Genomic DNA, 19,144 nt, shown 5'->3' with positions numbered 1-19,144 from the left:
TAGATTAAGTGTTAGAATTCACTACCTCCTCAACAGCTGATTGATTACACAGTATGAAAGTGATCCTTCAGGATAAAGTAAAAATTAATAGGAAAATATATTCTTGTTATTCAAAATATGAGCAATTCCATTTACAATTTATTCACCCACATTGCAATGTTCATTCTGAATGGAAAGTCTTTAACTCAGGATTAATTGGGGCAAGAATTTCATTACTCCATTAGAAGAGAATTAAGACCTCAGAGCACTGTTCACTTGCATGGCTTCAGATTGCAGTCTCGGTGCAACAGGACAAGCATATGTTCATGAGGCAGCATTCATCAAAAGAAAGTTAGGACTCACAACTGTTTGATCAGATCAGTTTCACACAGCTTGCACTGCTGCAAAATATGCTGTAAGGAAATTGTGGAGAGAGAGTTTGAAGAAGTTGGGTCGTGCCCAGGTTCACAGAGTCAGTATCTTACAATGTAGAAGGTGAAATTTTCTCCCTTGGGGAAATCTATAAGGTCAATATGCTGAAGGAATTGGCAGATAGTGTTAGATCTAGATTCCACCTGACAAGTGCTCCCCAAAACAATTGACTATAGCCAAATGAATCATGCTTAGTAAAATCAGTTCATTTTGTGAATTCCTTGCTAACAGAACAAAAAATAAGTAAGTTTTACAAAGAAAGAAGCTTCATACCTTACAACAATTTATTTTAAAGGAATGAGTAGGATGGCTGCACCAAGGAAGTCTGAAACTAGTTGACATTAAGAGGAAAATAATGACCTAATTGTGCTCTCCTTTATGCCTATTATAGTCCTTCCTGCACCAAAAGGAAGTTTTGAAAAACATTTAAACATGTATAATTTGTTATAATTAGAAGAGATAAAAATGCAGTTTTAGAGGATTATCTGAACTTATTTGACAAGGATCAGATGATGAAAAAAAATCTTTTCAGATTGACTTTTCATATAGTTTTCAACAGCTTGAAAAATATATGTAATCACTTCCAGAAGTTATCTTTACCCTGTACTCAGCTTTGCTTTGTTCCAGGATTCACTTTGTTTCAGCTGTTTTTGATGCACGAGGCTCAGGCTGTCAATACAAAATTAAGATTGTGCTCCATTGTACTATCATTTGTACAATAATTCTTCAGTAATCCACCAAAGCATCAATGCGGATTATGTGGTTGCATAATATTCCTGCTCAATATCTCATCATAAATTTTTCCAAATTGTTTTTGTAATGAAATCGTAAATATTATTATTATAAATACATTAAATAAACATTGGTACATTCTAAATTTTTGAAAAACATAATGGGAGGGAAATAATAACTTCAGATATCAACAATTAGAGTTGAAGCATTTGTAACCAACATATCAAGTATTAAAGGGTTGATGTCCCCACCCCAACGACTTGGTCACCAAATCTAAGTTGATACATTAATGGAGGACTGCACTAGAAGAGATGGCCTCTTCAGAGCATTTGAAAAATCAATTTTCACTATTCAAAACAAAGTTCAGGAGTCTTTTAAGCTAGTCAATTATGTGTGTTATATTCCAGAATGTGGGATGTTGTTTTTTTTCCCCTCCTAAACTACTACACATCAAGGCTCAGCCTGTTGTCACTGTACAACATATTACTGCTAGGTCCTAAGCAGTAGTTTACAATGTTTAACGTTAATTTACTGCTTTTATAACTGGTACATCTGCAAACATTCCATATGTTTTTTATAAAACAATCTTCTCAACTAAGTTCTTGATCCTCCAAAATATTCCATATGGAATTTAAATTGGAGGTGACCACAACAGATGGGCTAACATAGCTTCCTGCACTAGTTGGAGAACCTTGACTTGTTATTTCCATTTACAAGTAGGTGAAGAGCGTAGTCATGTTGTTCAAAATATTGTGACAAACTAGTGGCTGTTTAATGGTGTAATGATTCACCCAATAACATCTAAAATCATCCTTCATGCTTTTTCTGGGTCCTACATAATGCATTTGGGCCAATTCATTACAAAATATTATAAATCAAAATGTTAACCTGTATTTCTGTAAATATGTTTGTTTGAGAGCTGTGTGAGCTGGTTAAACATCTTTCAAAAAAGATTTTAGTTGTTTGAGTCAGCAATACTCTGTGGTGTTGTCCCATTAACCCCTTTTTATAGCTCTCAACCTACAAACACCCGACTCATTCAAAATATAACAAGCTGTCAAACTCATAACTGAGCAAGTTTCAGAGAATGCATATTTTTGAAAGTAGCATATTAGAGGCTTTAGACTGTTATAATGCCAGTCATTGCAACAAGATTTACTGAGTTTATAGTGAAAACAGTTTAAGACTACAGATGGATTTCTTATACAGAAGGGGTCTGCTACTGGACCAAAATAGGATAGAACAGTTTTATAGTTTTCATGGATCCCATCAGAGGATTGATCTTTTAAATTCAGTAGATGTTAGAAATCCTGTGAGTAATACTGTAGAATGTTGCTACAGCAGAACTGGTAAATTCAAAATCTAGCTGAATATTTCCAGCAGTGTCTTTTATTTCAGAATCCCAGCAACTGCTTTGTTCTGTACTTTGTAGCTTTGGTTTTGTTTTGTGTTTCTTTTCTTTCTTCTGCCCACTTTGATCTCCAACTATTGATATCTTCAAAAGTCAGATGATCTCCAATTAACATGTCACCAACCTCTCTGTCAGCACCACCTTCTATTTGTATCACTCAGTCTCTCTTAGCCTCCAGCCTGACAAAGACGTCACATATGCTCTCACCACACCACATTCTTTTCTTCAACTTAAAATATGTTTGGTTTCAAACTTTTATTGTTCTCAACCTGTACTCTGTTCTTACCGATACTGCCTAACCTGCTGGATATTTCCAGCATTTTCTGCTTTTATTAGCAAGATTTATTTTTTTTAAGTTCCAAGTGCATATCATTGAAGCCTCTTCCTTTTAGAATTGTTTTTGCTGAAGTCCTAATCTGTATCTTTGATATTTCAAGATAATGATTCCAATACTTCACTCACTCTATCCTCCATAAATGTGAGATCACACAAAACTCAGAATTTGTACCCAAATGTACATTATCACGTTCACTCTTTGCTGCTATGCTCTCTGACCCACTGTGGTGCCTGGTTCAGTCAAGACTTAATTTTAAAATCCAAATACATATAAAATTTCCCCAGAGCCTTTCCCTCTCTTATTCTGTAATCTACCCCCTCTCTGAACCCTCTGAGAAATAAACAGTTGCCTTATTTAAGCCTCCTGATTATCCTGAGTTTAATCATATCAGAACTGAGTTCTATCCCTTCATCTGTCAAGTCAAAATTCTCACCTTTAACCCTTTCCTTGTTCCTTTATGGTGCTAAAAGTTTGGTCATGTCCTTTTTGTAGCTTGCTGCCAAATTCAGTTTTATAATGCTCCTTGGAACTGTCTTGGGACATTTTTGCAATGTTAAAAATGCCATGTGAATGCAATTATTTTGTTACATCTCCAGTCATTTCATTTTATTGAATTGGAATTATTGAACCAAATTCAATGAGTTTTATCAGCAGTTATCTGGTGTACTGCTATGTACATAGCTTCTGATTAGTCAAGACTGTATTCAAAGAGATAAAGTAGGTTTAACCTCATCGTTCTTTAGAACAGATTAATTGCCCTATTTTACATAATTCCTTTTTTTTTTCACATTTGGTCCAAGATATTGCTTATACTCAATGGTCAAGTTTTGGTATACAGTCCTTTTTAGATCTATGTATTGACCAAAATCTTGCTTCTTTTGAACAATTATCTATTAAATTTAAAATACCTAAGCATCACTTTTTTTAATTATTTGCAGATTATGTTGAAGCTTCTGCAGGACTTAGATCTCAATCTTATTTGGGAAGTATAAAATTTAAAAAGTAATCATAAAGGATTGCTTTCTGCCCTTTATGAACTACTTTTAAGATCTTGGGATAGTTCCCTGGGTGCTATTAAGAAATTATGGGAGCAAGACTTTCAACAACCATTTGCCAAAACTACATGAAACATGTTTGAAACATGTTCACTCATCTTCTCTTTGTGCTAGGTATTCATTAATTCAATTTAAAGTAATACATCAGGCCCACTTTACCAAGATTCAGTAGCCAAAATTTTATCCTAATATTTCTACTAAATGTCAAAAATACTTAACTGAGGAAGGTACATTGTATCAAATGTTTTGGTTATGTTCTCTTTTTAATTTCTGGCAAGGGATAACTTCACTCCAAGCCCTTTCTTAGCTACCTTTGGATTGAGTGTGCCAATGGATTTAACATTGACCTCTTCTCAATCCCACGTAGTGGCTTTTGCTTCCCTCATTGCTAGAAGGGCTATTTTTCTCAGATGGAAAGATGCTGTCCCACCCATTCATACTCAGTGGTTGTCAGATGTGATAGCATGTCTGTCTCAAGAAAAAAAATAATAGGTGTTCTACTACTAAAATGGATTTAACTTGCTTTTCCTTTGGAGTTCTTTTCTCAATTATTTTGAAAATGTATAGATTATTTTTGCCTCGACCCCATTATTATTAATATTATCAGTAGTGGACTCCTTAACTTGGCCAGCAGCCCTCATAGGATGGGGTTAGATTCTTAGTTTAGCAATACAGTATGTTTTTTTTTCTTTCCCTTTTTTTCCACTTTAATAACATGGGTTCATATGTACTTTGTTCACTGTTATTTGATATTAATTTACTTTATCATTATTATCATATGTACCTATGTAATTTGTGTATGTTAATACCAATAAAAAGATTGAAGAAGAAAGAACAGAATAATAGGATAGAAGATTTACACAATTCCTACTTTGACAATATTTCCAGAGGCGAAACTCTTCAGATGTAAACTTATTAACTCTTTTAAAATCTCGGCAGAATATATGATGTATTATAATGAACATATTACACATTTGCAAAATTTTTGAAGATGACATTTTTGCAAGGTGATCTTTCAGTCAGAAGATCATGCAACATACATATTTTTAGAGAAAGATGAGGATTAGCAGATCAATGTATTGTGCCAATTAGAAAGGCTCCTGATCTCCATCATTTGGCTTTTTATACAATACAATCAACAATTTGACTAAAAGAACAATAGTGAACCATCTTGAAAATTATTACATTAGTAAATTTTATGCAGCTTAGAAACCAAGGCTATAAATAAGATCTCTTTAGACTGATTATGCAAACAAACATGTTCATATTATGACCAAGTATAATAGGGCAATTCATTTAAGCAATGCAAGCAAAGCAAGATCTTGACATTAATTCATAGCAAGAGTCAGGCTCAGAAGACTAGAAGTTCATCACCCATTGTGAAGGTGCATGGCAATCTGTCACATATTAACTCGTGTTTTGGTAGAAAGAGGTCATCAACCCTGTGTCAGATCGCAAAGTATTCCCATCATTTTCAGCAAGTCGGTCAGCATTTGTGGACGGGGAAACAGGTCACTTTCCAGGTTCAAAATCCTTTCTCAGATCCCGAGAGATGGGCCCAAGTTATGCCTGTCCCTTTGTGGGATATATAAGGCTGTCATTGTTTCAGATCCCCTCCATCAATTCATTTTCTGGTACATTGACAACTACATTAGTGTTGCTACCTGCATTATACAAAATTCAAATATTATGTTAGGTTTTTTCTAACAATATTTAGATTACTAGACCTAAGTTGACACACTTCATATCTTTCTGCCTCTTGGAAAAGCTCCATTCCTTTCTCCCAGCTTCTACATCTCTGTCATATTTGCTCCTATGATGAGGCAGGTGCTAAAGGTGGGTAATGTTCCTTCTTTCGGACAAGTATTCCCCTCTATAGTAGTGGACGGAGCCATTGCCATGTCTCGTAAATTTCCAGCTATTCTCACTCTCTCCTCCTGATCAGAGAAAGAGCATTCCAGAGTGATAGCTACTGCCCTCAAAGGGCCATCCTTCATAGTTTCCAAAACATCTCCAACAAGATTCCACCACCAAATTTCCTTCCCCTCCCCTTTCAGGATTTTGAAGGAATAGAGCCTTAAAAAAAACTAGATTGCTCCCTTCATAATCCCTGGTCCATTCTTCAGTCCCCAAAGACCATAGGTGATGTCTTTCCCTTTGCCTCCTCATCCCACTCTCACTTGTGCTCTAATCTGTTGCTTCCTGTACAATTGCAACCAGACCCAATGCAAGTATTAAGAACATCAGTTGCAACCTCCTTGACTCAATATGAAATTCTCTAAATATATATATTTTGCTTTCTTTCTGTTTGTATCAGAAGTCATTTCTCCATGTCATTATCATTTTGGGTAATTTTTCTTTGAATAGTTTGGTCTGGGTTGGACATGTAATAGCCGTGCCATTGACGTTAAACCATGTAGAGAAAGAAATATTTCTGATCCTAACTGCTATATTAAGTCACTTTGTTTCACCCTTTCAGAAATATTGGCTTTCTTCTGCTCCAAACTAGCTTGTTTACCCTCTTTGCCAGTTCTGTTGAAACGTCTCAGCCTCAATCGTTATCTATTTCTCTCTTCACCTTCTGCCTAACTAATATACCTGCATTAAAAAATAAACGACAAAATACTATACTTTGTGGCATGGTTGGTGTAGCAGTTGGAGCAACGCCTTTGCAGCAATAGCAATCAGGACCAGGGATCAAGTCCATTTCTGTCTGTAAGGAGCTTGTATGTTCTCTCATGTCTGTGTGGCTTTTCCCCAGGGCGTCCAGTCTCCTCCCACTATTCAAAACATACCAGGGTGTAGGTCTATTGGGTGTAAATTGTGCAGCATGGACTCATGGGATGAAATGGCCTGTTACCATGCTGTATGTCTAAATTTTGAAAAATACTTATATTGAACAAATTACACATGCATGAATATATAAACATTAAAGTATTTTACTTTATTTTCAGTCACATTCTCTGAAAACATTTCACCGTCACTGCATCTGCAGGTTCTTCCCTCTCCAAGGAGCCACCTGAAAGACAAACAATAACATTATACTGTAGATAATTAACTCCCCCTCCACCAAGTTTACAGATAAAGCCCCTGGCAGGGGCAACTCTTACTAAGCAGGGATGAGGAGATACTTTAAGAGAGTCATCGCAACAGTGAGCGGCATCAATCAGCTCTTCATTCTGGTCAACGCCATTGCTGTTTCAAACAGCTGTTACAAGCAGAGCACTACAAGGCACTCCACTGGCTGAATGTCTTCATCAAAGGTTTATGTGTTACTTCAGAAAACATTTACTTCTACAATTTAAAATTTGCAAACTTTTTAATGTATTATTTTATTCTTATTTATTTTTAAAATTTATTTTCTTCAATTTTTTTGCCAGTTTTTTGAAGTTGCTTGAATTCTGGATACGAGGGATTTTACAGTAATTGCATTCCATTTTAGGAAACATCAATCTTTACACTCCTACCACTGAAAAAAGAACAAGTGTTCATTTATCAAAAAGTCTTGACTAAAAGCACTTAACCAATACAGAGCAAATTATCTCTAAGTTGTAATATTGAGTGCTTCAGTCATTATGAGTAACCATGTCTGGAAAAATGACACACCGAAAGGAATATTACATTTTTTGTCTGTCTCAAGTTTCCTGAGGGATAAAGAAGTCTAGTGTGTGATAATGATTGCACTTTGCCCTGTAGAATGCACAGATGTGTTGGAGATAGGAAACAGGATACGTGCAGAGTTTTTACATAGATTTGAACTTACAAAGCAATAAGACATTATAAAATATTTATCTCTCACAAAGTCACAAATTTACTTCTTCTATCCCAACAGATGAAATAATATAGGAAAACAGCACACTGCTAACCGATTTGGCTGAAATAATCTGTGCTCTGTCCAAACATCCTTTGATCTTTCCTCATCTAAATCTACTAATGTACCCTTTACTCTCAACCCCTCATTTCTTATCAAGCCTCGCCTTAAAGGTGCTTATACTATTCATATTAACCAGTCCATCTATTAGCAAATTCCACATTCTCTTCAGAAGTTTCTTCTGAATTCCAATGGATTTCTTTGGTTACTATTTTATGGCATGTCCTCACAAATTTCTCTTCAATCATTCCATAAAATCTCTTCATAATTTTTTAAACTTCCATTGGGTCTCTTCTAAGCATTTTTCAAGGGAAAATACTATTGGGTTTGTCTTCCCATTTTTCTCTTACAAATTACACTTTGCCAGAGGTTTCTATTCCCTTCCACTCTGTCATTGAAGTCATCCAAGTGATTCAGTTCATCTCCCTTTGGATTGCCAACTAGGATATTTTCAAAGTAGATTAAAGTCAGTCAGAATTCCTCACCTACATTCCAATCTTTCAAGTAATAAGTGGTCTCTTAATTTTTTCTGCCAAAGTTAATTACTTCATATTCATTCTTCATTGAGCAACATTTGCCAATTACTTTATATTCTGCATATTTATTAATACCCTCCTTTCACTTAAACAAAAGCTGAAAATGTTGTAAGAATTAGCAGGGCAAGCAGCTTCTGCGAAAAAGGAAATAGTCTGATGAATGTGAAACACTGGAGGAACTCAACCAGGTTGAGTCTTAATGAAGATGTCGCCATTCTTTTTCTGATTTTTTTTTTCTCCCACGGTGGTGTGTGTGTCTGCGTCTGTGGGGGTGTGCGCATATGTATGCCTACCTATGTAGTGTGACTCCTTACTGAATAACATTTGATTCATGTGTTATACAACCATTCACTGTATGTGGCACAAAATCGAAAAATATACTAATATATGACCATAAATCCTTGATTTCTATTGAAAGATCCCCAATAATTCACAACAGTGGAGGCTTTTAATGGCATTTTTAATTACCCAACTTCTGACTATTGATGCTATTGAAAATTTCTGGTAACTCATTAATCACTGTTGTTTCCTGTTCAACAACTATTAGGATATGAGAGTCATACACATAAATATAATGTGCAGATACACCAAAATTCTTTCTTGCTGAAGCCATATAGATACATAACTATTCTTCTTCAAGTGGATAGTAATCAATTTGACTTTCACCCTTAGCATAACCAGGCAAACATTAATGCTGGAAGATAGTTATCTCTCAAATCCAGATCAACTTCAATGTGAAATTCACTCTCTGAATTCCAGACAGTGTTATTATACTGCTTCCTTTCTGCTCTAAACTCTGCTTTTGCACCCTTTACCCTATTTCTGTAACTTGCTATCTTCCTGTCTTACAACTTTTTATTTTACCTATCAAGAACCTTGCCCCAATTCTGTTAATCTTTACCCTTATACCACCGTTGCAGTGCAACATTCCTATTGCTATTCCAATATATCAACATTCTATAGATAAGTGCTTGTCATCTCTCTGTATTATCTGTAGCTGGTAAATTATATCCTTAACTACAGCCATACCAGTCTCATAACTCAATAATCCTCTCAGCATACCTAATGAGGGGTAATATCTTTCCCATCTAGTGTCCAAATCCCCACTGCATTCATGGAGTATGAACAATAAGTCATACCTAAAGCTACTCACATAAAGTATCCTCAAATGTTTCATTCTGAATATCCCTCTTCTAGCCCCAAGGAATGTTCAAGTTGATACCTCTCTAAAAATGATTGGTTTGGAATTGGCACACCATAAAAATACAACCCTCTTTTCTCTTAAAGTCTGTGGATATGACTAGTATCACCGGATGTACTGTTTCAGCCCTACACTGGGTCTCTCTGAGAGCTAGGAATGTGGAACGTCCCAACGTGGGCAGTCCCCAGCCCACAAAGAAAAGCAGTGTCTGGCTCTGGCAAGACTAAACAGAAATTCCACTGCAAGGCTGGGACCCTCTGTGGCTTGATCCCAGCCTGAATTCCCACCCTTCTCGTGCACTCCTACTGAAGTTATGGTGCAAGAATGTCAGGAAGGCTGCAGAGTTTCTGCACCATAAAGTTTAAATGAATGTTTCTATTCATTTGCACAAACCACCGGTTAGTGACGAAAACATTTCATGATATTCAGAATTAGCATTTTGCCATCAATAAGGCGATCATTCAAGGAAGGGATCTTCCGAACCCTTATATCCACAAATATCAACCAGGATGCAACTTAAAATTTGAAACAAATACAAATCACTCTGATGTTCTTGAGCTTAGGTTCAAAGGTTCAAAGTCTAAGGTGAAAGAAGTACAGGTTCAAGAGTCTGGTAGCTGCTGGATAAAAAAAAAGATTTTTGAACTTGGAGATGCTGGTCTTCAGGCTTCTGTATCTTCTGCCTGAAGTGTGTAGCAAGAAGTGATTGTGACCATGGTGAGTCGGTTTCTTTATGATGGTGGCAGCTCTCTTGAGGTAGCATCTCCCATTGATACTTTCAATTGACAGATAGTCAGTTCCTGTACTAGATTTGGCTTGGTTTGCTACTTTCTGCTGCCTTCTGCAATCCTGGGTACTTGTGTTTCCAAACCTGATTGTGATGCAACCAATCAGTATACTTTCCACAGTGCATCTGTAGATGGTTAATAGAGTATTCAACTACGTGACAAATCTGCACGGATTTCTTGAAAAGTAGAGGCATTGATATGTCTTCTTCATGGTTGTCTCAATGTGCTGGATCTAGAAAATCTTGTTTTCCTTTGCCTTTTGTGCAGACATTTCGACCAATGAGGAGCTGGTAGGAAGCAGTTTGCCTTCCTTCCTCACTGTTATGAAGGACTATAGTATGAAAAAAATATCTGTTTCAAGAATTGGGAAAGGCTGAAAAATATGGTACAAGTTGTAGCAAGATCTAATGCAATTACTTTAAGTCAACCTTTTGAAAAAAATGTATTCATCATATGTAGCAGTGGGACTGAGTTTTAACAATATAATGAACCCTTTTCGAGTTAAGCAAGGCCGAATGAAATTTTAATACTTATTTTAATGCTTATTTTAATACATATAATTACATTATCAGATAATGGCACAGTTAGTATAGCAGTTAGCGCAACACCATTACTGTGCCAATGACTGGGGTTCAAATCCATTGCTATCTGTAAGGTGTTCTCCCCGTGTTTGTGTGGTTTTTCTCCAGGTGCTCCAGTTTCCTCTCACCCTTCTAAAATGTAAAGAGGTTGAAGGTTAATTGGACAGCATAGGGTCGTGGACAAAAAAGGCCTGTAACTGTGCTGCATTTCTAAATTTAAAATATAATTTAAAATTTAAATTTAATTTAGATCATATCTCATTGGGTAATATTTTGAATCAAATAATGTAAACAGAATGTCATTCAGTATGTCAGGAATTGTCAATCCATCAGATTTGCTGCTTTTTTATATCATTTGTAGCTATGCTATTTCACAAAGTTTCAGTGATATGTTAAATATTGGCAAGTTTCTGAAACAATTTTTTCTGTCAATTTCTGAAGATTACCCAAAATATGAAATTTCACATCTCAGAGTGTTTGTGATGTGTGCCTGGATGTAGAGGGAGAACTAGGGGAATAACTTCCTATGAACAAAAAGTATGAAATCTATTTAATCTGCAATGTACTTTTTTTTTAAATTCAGGATTGACATTTTTGGTAAAATGACTGCTAACCTGTTTACTGTTTTGTTTCTAAATCCTGACATTAGACTCAATGGAATCTAATTATTGTGAAAATGGGAAAATAAACTTAAAAAAATATTCAAATAGCATATAAAAAATAATATCAAGAAGTTAATTTAGTTCCATACGGCCATCAAAATAAAATAAAATAATCTTTCAATGAAGTTTTTCTGAGGTTTACAGACTTTGTCACTTAAAATTATAGCAAGTATTCTGGATGCACTGTACAGAAATCTAGTTGACAATCATAGCCCAAAATTAAGGGAGTCAAATTAACATATATTTCAAATTAATTAATATTGATGGCTGTTCAACTCTACTGTCCTTGTCATTCAATAAAATTTAATTAAAACCAATCTTTAGAGTATAAACAATGTTTAAGATGTCATTTGCCAAAGGACAATGTAGTCATCCATATGCTACATTGATAGAGATTGGTGTATGTATGGCCCAAATATTCCTAAATATTTAGTTTTGTTCCTTTACATTTTTATTCCAAGGGAAGTTTTCAAAGACTGCATTGGCAAAACATTTTAAAAGTAACTTTTGCTCTGATAAATTTTCTGCTCTAGATTTTAAAAAAACTTTTTTTTTAATTAAGTAATTGAAATGGATGAAGTTGTCAACAAATTAAAGAAGGTTGACATATTTGCCTGATAACCTATTGCTTCAGGGATTGCTTGGCTCCTTAATTGACACCACAGTGGTTTTGCTGAACCTTGAGGCTCTTTGTAACTTGTTGTCAATTACAGGGAAATGTTATCAATATGTAAAGTAATGAAGTGAAGGAAAGGAGTTAAAAGCTGCAGTGTTTGTTGTGAAGTGTGTCATAAGGAAACAGAATTTCTAGTGTAGAATTTCAATAAGCCCTGCAGCTGCACTCAGACTATCAACCTCCACACACACTCTTCCCCATCAATAAATCCCCTCTCCAATCACTAAAGGGCTGCTGTGAGGTCACGTCAGTGAAGATCAGCTTCACAGCTAGATGTTTGTCAAATGGACACCAGAAAGGCAAAGAGAAAAAGTTAAGTGAAATACTCAAAAAATGCTGGAGAATCTCAGCAGGTCAAAGATAGAGGTTTTTTTTTTGAAGAGGGAGTAAACTCATTTCCATAAATGACATGAATTATATTTTTTATGAATCTGCTGTTGTGTGGAATTACGTTAAACAAAACATTTCTGTTGGTCTGTAATGTGAAACACCATAGCATTTTTTTCAAATTTAAGAATCTATGAACATTGACATTCCTGATATTTTTCTTTCCTTTCCTGATCAAAGAATTCTATACAATATATACATATATATATATGTAAAAAGAGAGAGAGAGAGAGATGTTTGTAGATTTATTTTGTAAAATAACTTGAAGTACCTATTTCGGAAAGTGTTTTTGAAAGTCACTTTTGAAAGCAAAGAGTTTGAGGCAGTATAGTTTATTTTCAATAGAGGGAGCTTGGACAGTGTACCAGGTAATGGTGAATATTTTCACTAATATGTTGTACAAAGAGTGTATTCATTGACCCTGCCCTTTGGAGAAACTGCCTCCTTAGCTGTGGTTTGTAATAAAATGTTTTCCTGACTGCCAAACTGGTCTCCTTCAGCGTACATACCAGCAATGTTCCTATGATGTACCAAAAAATTGTTCTGTTGATTTAAAAGTATTATAATACTCATATGGTCCACTGAATTTGCCTGGTGTATTTGTAACAAGCTAAATACAAATGGTTTCATTTGCTTCTTTGCTTTCATTCAATATGAAAAATATCATCTGTTCTAGGATACAATACACAGATCTAAAAACATATTTCTTCCACTGCTACTAAACACTGCCTTCACAGCTTTGTAGTCAGAGAGCTGAGACACTGTAACAGCTTAAAGCCATTTCATTGATGCTGGGAAGCTTTTCTTGATGAAAAGTCTTTTTATCTACTTTTGTGTTTAAACACAAGCTAAATTACATAGCAAATATGACAATGCTTTAAAGTTTTACTTATTTATGGAGTGTTTTCCTAAGTCTCCAGTTCATGGTGTTTGTTTTACCTTTCCTAACTGAACAGTTAATTATATATTAAAAAAACAGTGGATTCATTTTATAAAATAACTGGAAGCGGCTGTGCATAGGTGGCTGTGGTCATGGAGAATGATGTAAAGACTGAATGTAACTTGAACCCAAATTTAATATTTTTTCAAGTTGATAAGTATTGAAACAGTAAAGCTCTTCCTACTTTTTTCTCTAATTGTTCAGTAGATATTTTCTACATTTTTTTTGGCCTAATCTGAGTTTATTCTAAAATTCATTGCTAAACTGAATGAAATATATCCTCAAAATTTGTGGAAATGAAATTTGAGAGGATTAAAATGTCTTTAGAGCCCTGATTCTTTCATGAAGCCAAACATTTAACTTAATTATATTTAATCATTTTAAATAAATCTCCACATCATCAGGGTCTCAATGCTGCTTATAAATACTTGGGATTAAAACTTCAGCTTGTCCCTTTTCACCCTGAGCCTAGAGGGAGCCTGGGAAATAATGTTTATACTGAACTTAAATTGATTGGGCAAGTTTAATGTAATCAGGTCAAAGGTAAAACTGCTTAACTAAGCTCATCAGCAACTCAGATTTCACCAACAATGTATTAAAAAACAGAAAGAAATGTAAAAGGCACATAATGATAACATCTGGCTGTGAGCATGAACATTTTGTGCTATGATTGAATGGAAGTTAATGGTAGGGAGGGGCAATCTGCAGCATTTTCATTCCTGAATTATGATTGAGTACTGATAAGATGGAATGCCAGACTTTGATCAATTGTGGCCCCATTATAAGGCCATCTATAGGGTGGTAGGTAGCTTTAGGTCCTGACAGAGTGTTTCCTGTGCTGGCCTGGGGTCTTGCATGCATGAGGCTCTTCCTGGGTGTTAAACAGCAGTCAGTCAGCCAATGCTTTGTGTGTGGGCAAAACCGTGAACAAGTCAAGCCAAGAGCCAAGATTATACACACTGCTCCATGTCGCTATGTACAATCTGAACTTGCTAGCAAAATAGAAATAATGAAGTATGAATATATTTAAAGATGCTGTATGGTGTTTGCCGTCTGATTTGATTGGAAACATTTTGAGTCATTGCTAAACCTTTCTAAATCACACACTCTTTCACAAATTTCCAAACTACAAGCGCTGAGCAAAAGATATATATTACTTTTTTTAAAAATGTGGTTAATAGAATACAAGAAAAACTTCAATTTAATTTTCAGGTGGCTACGCGGCTAATATATTGTCTACTGTGCAAAAGGCATAACACAAATTATCCCCTTTATAAAGTACCTTTAACATGGAAAAACATTCCAAGGTGCAAATTAGATTCTAAATCTAGATTGGCTTGCTGCTGTAACTTGATCATGCTGGTAGGAACCTGGAGTTTGGTTTTCATAGTGGTGGGAAACTTTCTGCCCAAATGGGTGTCATGCTGCAACTCTCACAATGGGCACCATATCAGGAGAAGAAGGCAAGGAAAATGTATAGGGTCAGTAATTGTATGTGCAATGGCACTCATGTATTCTGGTAGAGCACTCCTGTTTTTCGTTCCTGGCAAAACTGGGGAGACCACAAAAAGAGCATGTAACACTCCTTTGAATTCCATCAGCTTCTCCTTAAGTCTCAAAACTGCAATTATTTGACAGGAATGAAGTTGCCATTTCATCCATTCAGGTAGCCAGGTCACACCATGAAGAAAACATGAAATGATACTGCAAAGAATGTCTATTCTGCCTGTTGCATCTCTTTGCCAAGGATGTTCTTTCCCTCGAACTTTATCAAACTTTTCCCTTCAGAAATGTATCTGTTTTTCTTTCAAAACCTACTGGTTCCACCTATCAACCTGAGGACATACTCCAGATCATAATCCACTGCAAAACAAAATTTTTAACCTGTTTCCCCACCCCACCCACTTGTAACATTGCATGCATATCCTCTTTGCCACTAAAAAACTTTCTTCTTACAAACTTGCTTGAAGTGTATCGTGATTCTGAGCTCCTCCATCTCAACTCTGCTTAACTGAGATGCCATTAGAGTGCAGCAGTTGAATATTGTTCAACATGCAGAATTCAGTTCAATTCACTAGAAGCCAGAATCCTAAAGGTCGACTGACGTCTCAGCTAGAGAGAAAATGGATGCAGTGCGGATCACTACAGCACAACAAGAACAGCAGGAGACATCACTTAATGTTTATACTTCGGGTGGCTCTCCCCAGAAAACAATGTTTTATATGGATATGGACAGCCAAGCTGTGACATTAGACAAAGCTCCCCATCAAGACTCTCCCATTTGACCTATTATTTGGTCTTCTGAACTTGTCCGGTAAATTAAATCAATGCTGTCAAAAGTGAAAAGGTAATAAGACAAATACTGTAGCAACTCAGACCCTTGCAAAGACTGTTCTGAAGACTCAGAATATTTTCCATCAAAATACTGAAATCAAGTATGCAGTAACAGCAATGGAGTGTCTTTAAGACACAAAATTGAAATAAAATTGTAAATTGAAATAAATAATTTTTTTTTTCAGTTCTTAAATGGCATTTTATAAGGATTAAAAAGTAAATATTTTTCAAAATTTACATTTGTGTGAAAATTTGGCTTGAGGGGGTAAAAGACTGTTTACCACATCCTGTGTTTATAACTGGCATTAAAAATGTGTGTCCTTCAGCAAAATCTATTTATTAAATGCAGGGCAATCTCTAAACGGTTGAAGAAGCCATGTGTAAAATTCCTATGAAGATGCTTTGCCAGCAGAGTGTGGCAGAGCAGGACTAAGGACTATCCTATAAAATGCCAAAGTTATTTCATATAGCTTCAGTCAACAAAGAGTGATCAGCGCTTCCACCCGAACTGAGGTTCAAATATCAATACTGTACCAGTTTTTGTCATTCTTAATAAGCCAGATTAACTTGAAGGGGTACAAAGGATCAAAACAGCTCTCTCCTTGCATTTTCTAGAGGACCTGCAATATAGTCATAGCCTACAGAATTCCTCAAGATTATTTCCCCTATTTTACCGTGGACTTTGCCAGCTGGGCCCTTGAGGAACCTAAAACAGCTCTTAATTTGAGTAGGTTATGTCATGCCACATTTCATAGAAAAGCTTGAAAAAACTCAACTATGCAGTGGAGGTCGAGGGTTTTCAGCTTTGTTCACAACCTAGCCCACCCCTCGGTGAAGATTTCGGTGCGAATGGTGGCAGAGCGATTTGTGTGGCACGGGATCAAAAAGGAGATGGCCGAGATGGCAAAGAACTGCATCAGGTGCTAGGCCTCCAAGGTCCACTAGCATACACAGGCCCCAATTCAGCAATTTGACCCGGCGGTGTGGAGATTTCAGCACATCCACGTTGACGTCGTAGGCCCCCTGCCGGTGTCTAGAGAAGCATGCTACCTTCTCACAATAGTCGATCGGACCACGAGATGGCCGGAGGAATTCCCATCAAAGAGGCTTCCGCAGAGACGTGCTCCAGGAACCTAGTCAGTCATTGGATCGCTAGGTTCAGAGTCCCAGCGCACATCACCAGTGACAGGGGCTCCCAGTTCACCTCTGTGGTCTGGGCTCAGCTGGCAAACCTCCTGGGGATTAAACTCCACCACACTACAGCCTACCACCCACAAGCAAATGGTTTGGTGGAGAGGTTTCAACGTCATATGAAATCCGCCCTCATGGCTTGCCTCACCGGCCCAGGCTGGGCAGACGAACTGCCCTGGGTCCTCCTTGGCATCAGAACAGCACCCAAGGAGGCCCTACAGGCGTATTCTGTGGATCTGGTCTATGGTGCGTCGCTCTCGCTGCCCATTGAGTTCTTTAGCCTGGAGCCCAACATCACATCCAAGCACGCAAACCTTTTGGCGGATCTCCATAAGAAACTATCCTCGCTAGCCCCCCTGCCTCCCTTGCATCATGGCGCCCGGCCGACACATCGTTCCAAAGAGCTGGACTCAGCAGAATTCGTATTTGTTCTGCGCGGCCCACATACGGCACCTCTACAACGCCCGAATGAAGGTCCATACAAGGTCCTCCAGTGGTCTGGACATAGGGGGTAAAGATGAACTTTTCACCGTGGATCGTTTGAAGGCGACGCACCTAGACCTCTCATGGCCGGTGCAGACAGCCATGCCCAAACGCAGGGGCCACCCACCCAAGCAGCGGGACGTGTAGCTGGTTCTGGGGGGTGGGTTGTGTGGCGGTGCACTCTCTCATGGCGAACCAGCCCCTCTTGTAATGCCACATGGTGGGGCAGCCATGGGAAGATGGCGCTGTCAGGGTTTTTCTCTGCCTCAAGTCTCCTGCCCAGCACACGCCTGGGGCAGTGATTATGATGTCACAATGCACGAGATGACTGAGCTCATGCTCCCCTTAAAAGGACGCGCGCTGAATTTGAATAAAAACAGTCGTTAATGACTTTCAATGTGGTGGCTGAGTCTTTCTTGGCTGTGTCCAGGACTACAAAGCATCAATTCCCTCAGATAAAATATATATTAATTAGAGGACCATGCTTTGAGCAAAATTGATAAAAAGCTCATAAGGATGAGGCTTAACTTTTAAACAGTGAAGTGTTATAATCTGAGACTACTGCCTAAAAAACAGGGAAAGATAATTCAATAGTAACTTTTAAAATACAATTAAATAATACCTAAGAAATTGAGGCAGAATGATGGGCTGACTACCCTTGGAGTTCAGAATATTGAGGCTGAGGACCTTATTCAAACATTTTAGATCCAAAGGGAAGTTGACAGGGTAGTTGTAGAAGTGTTTTCACTATTCATGAACAAAGAGACATCGCAGCAAAATAAGGATCTGGCCATTTAAAACAGAGGTGTGCAAAAATTTCTTCGCAGTGAGTGGTCAATCTCTGGAATTCACTTCCCCCAAGGGTGGTGGTGGCCAGATCATTAAGTATGCCGTGTAAATGTCAACTACCCTATTTTTGATCCCAACCATCAGCCCATCTGAGCTCCTGACACCCCAGCTACCAGAGCCCCTGATGCCCCGGCTGCAGAATCTCGCCCCTGCCACCTGCCCACCAGAGCTCCTGACTGCAGATCCTCGCCTAGTCCGACCACCCACCAGAGCTCCCAATGCCCTGAATGCAGACTTACCACTTGGTTCCAGCAATCCAAGAAACAGTGTAAAAGTCAACCTCCCAAATTTGACCCAAAAAATTGTCTCCAAAACTCAACTCTAACATGAAGATATACACTATTTATTTTGGAGAGAGGTAAATGTTTGGAAGATTGAGAAATTGAGGTTAATGGGGAACTGAAGCAGACGAGGATTTGAGCCAGCATAGATTAGACATGATCAGATTGTATAGCAAGTTTGAAGGTCCTGATGTCCTACTCCTATTTTCTTGTGCTCTTGTATTTATGGTTTGATACTGCCTTTGTCTCATTTCAAGTCAATATCTCATAGTGTAGCAAAGAGATATTTCTTTTTTTGCAATGGACAGGAATTTTAAATTTTCACCAATATTTCAGGAATTTATAACTTATGCAATGTTGAGCAGAGTTTTTTTTTCAGAATTAAATTTTGCAAAGTTTCTATTTAAGCTTAATGATT

At 37.2% G+C, this 19,144-nt stretch overlaps 1 protein-coding gene and 1 long non-coding RNA gene across 4 annotated transcripts in view; one reads left to right on the top strand and one right to left on the bottom strand.

Annotated features, from left to right (window-relative positions):
• Positions 1 to 19,144, top strand: part of gmds (GDP-mannose 4,6-dehydratase) — a 661,071-nt gene that overhangs the window by 599,533 nt on the left and 42,394 nt on the right. The gene's annotated exons all lie outside the window — the stretch shown is intronic.
• Positions 5,212 to 17,871, bottom strand: LOC138752329 (uncharacterized). Its single transcript, XR_011350526.1, has 3 exons — positions 17,669 to 17,871; positions 6,890 to 6,965; positions 5,212 to 5,610 (listed from the first exon to the last, which is right to left on the bottom strand). It is a non-coding gene; the product is annotated as an uncharacterized lncRNA (long non-coding RNA).

The sequence above is a fragment of the Narcine bancroftii genome, chromosome 1 (genome assembly GCF_036971445.1).
Source record: "Narcine bancroftii isolate sNarBan1 chromosome 1, sNarBan1.hap1, whole genome shotgun sequence".
Taxonomy (NCBI): domain Eukaryota; kingdom Metazoa; phylum Chordata; class Chondrichthyes; order Torpediniformes; family Narcinidae; genus Narcine; species Narcine bancroftii.
The sequence above is the reverse complement of the archived record's forward strand: the minus strand, read 5'-3'. Positions and strand labels throughout refer to the sequence as shown.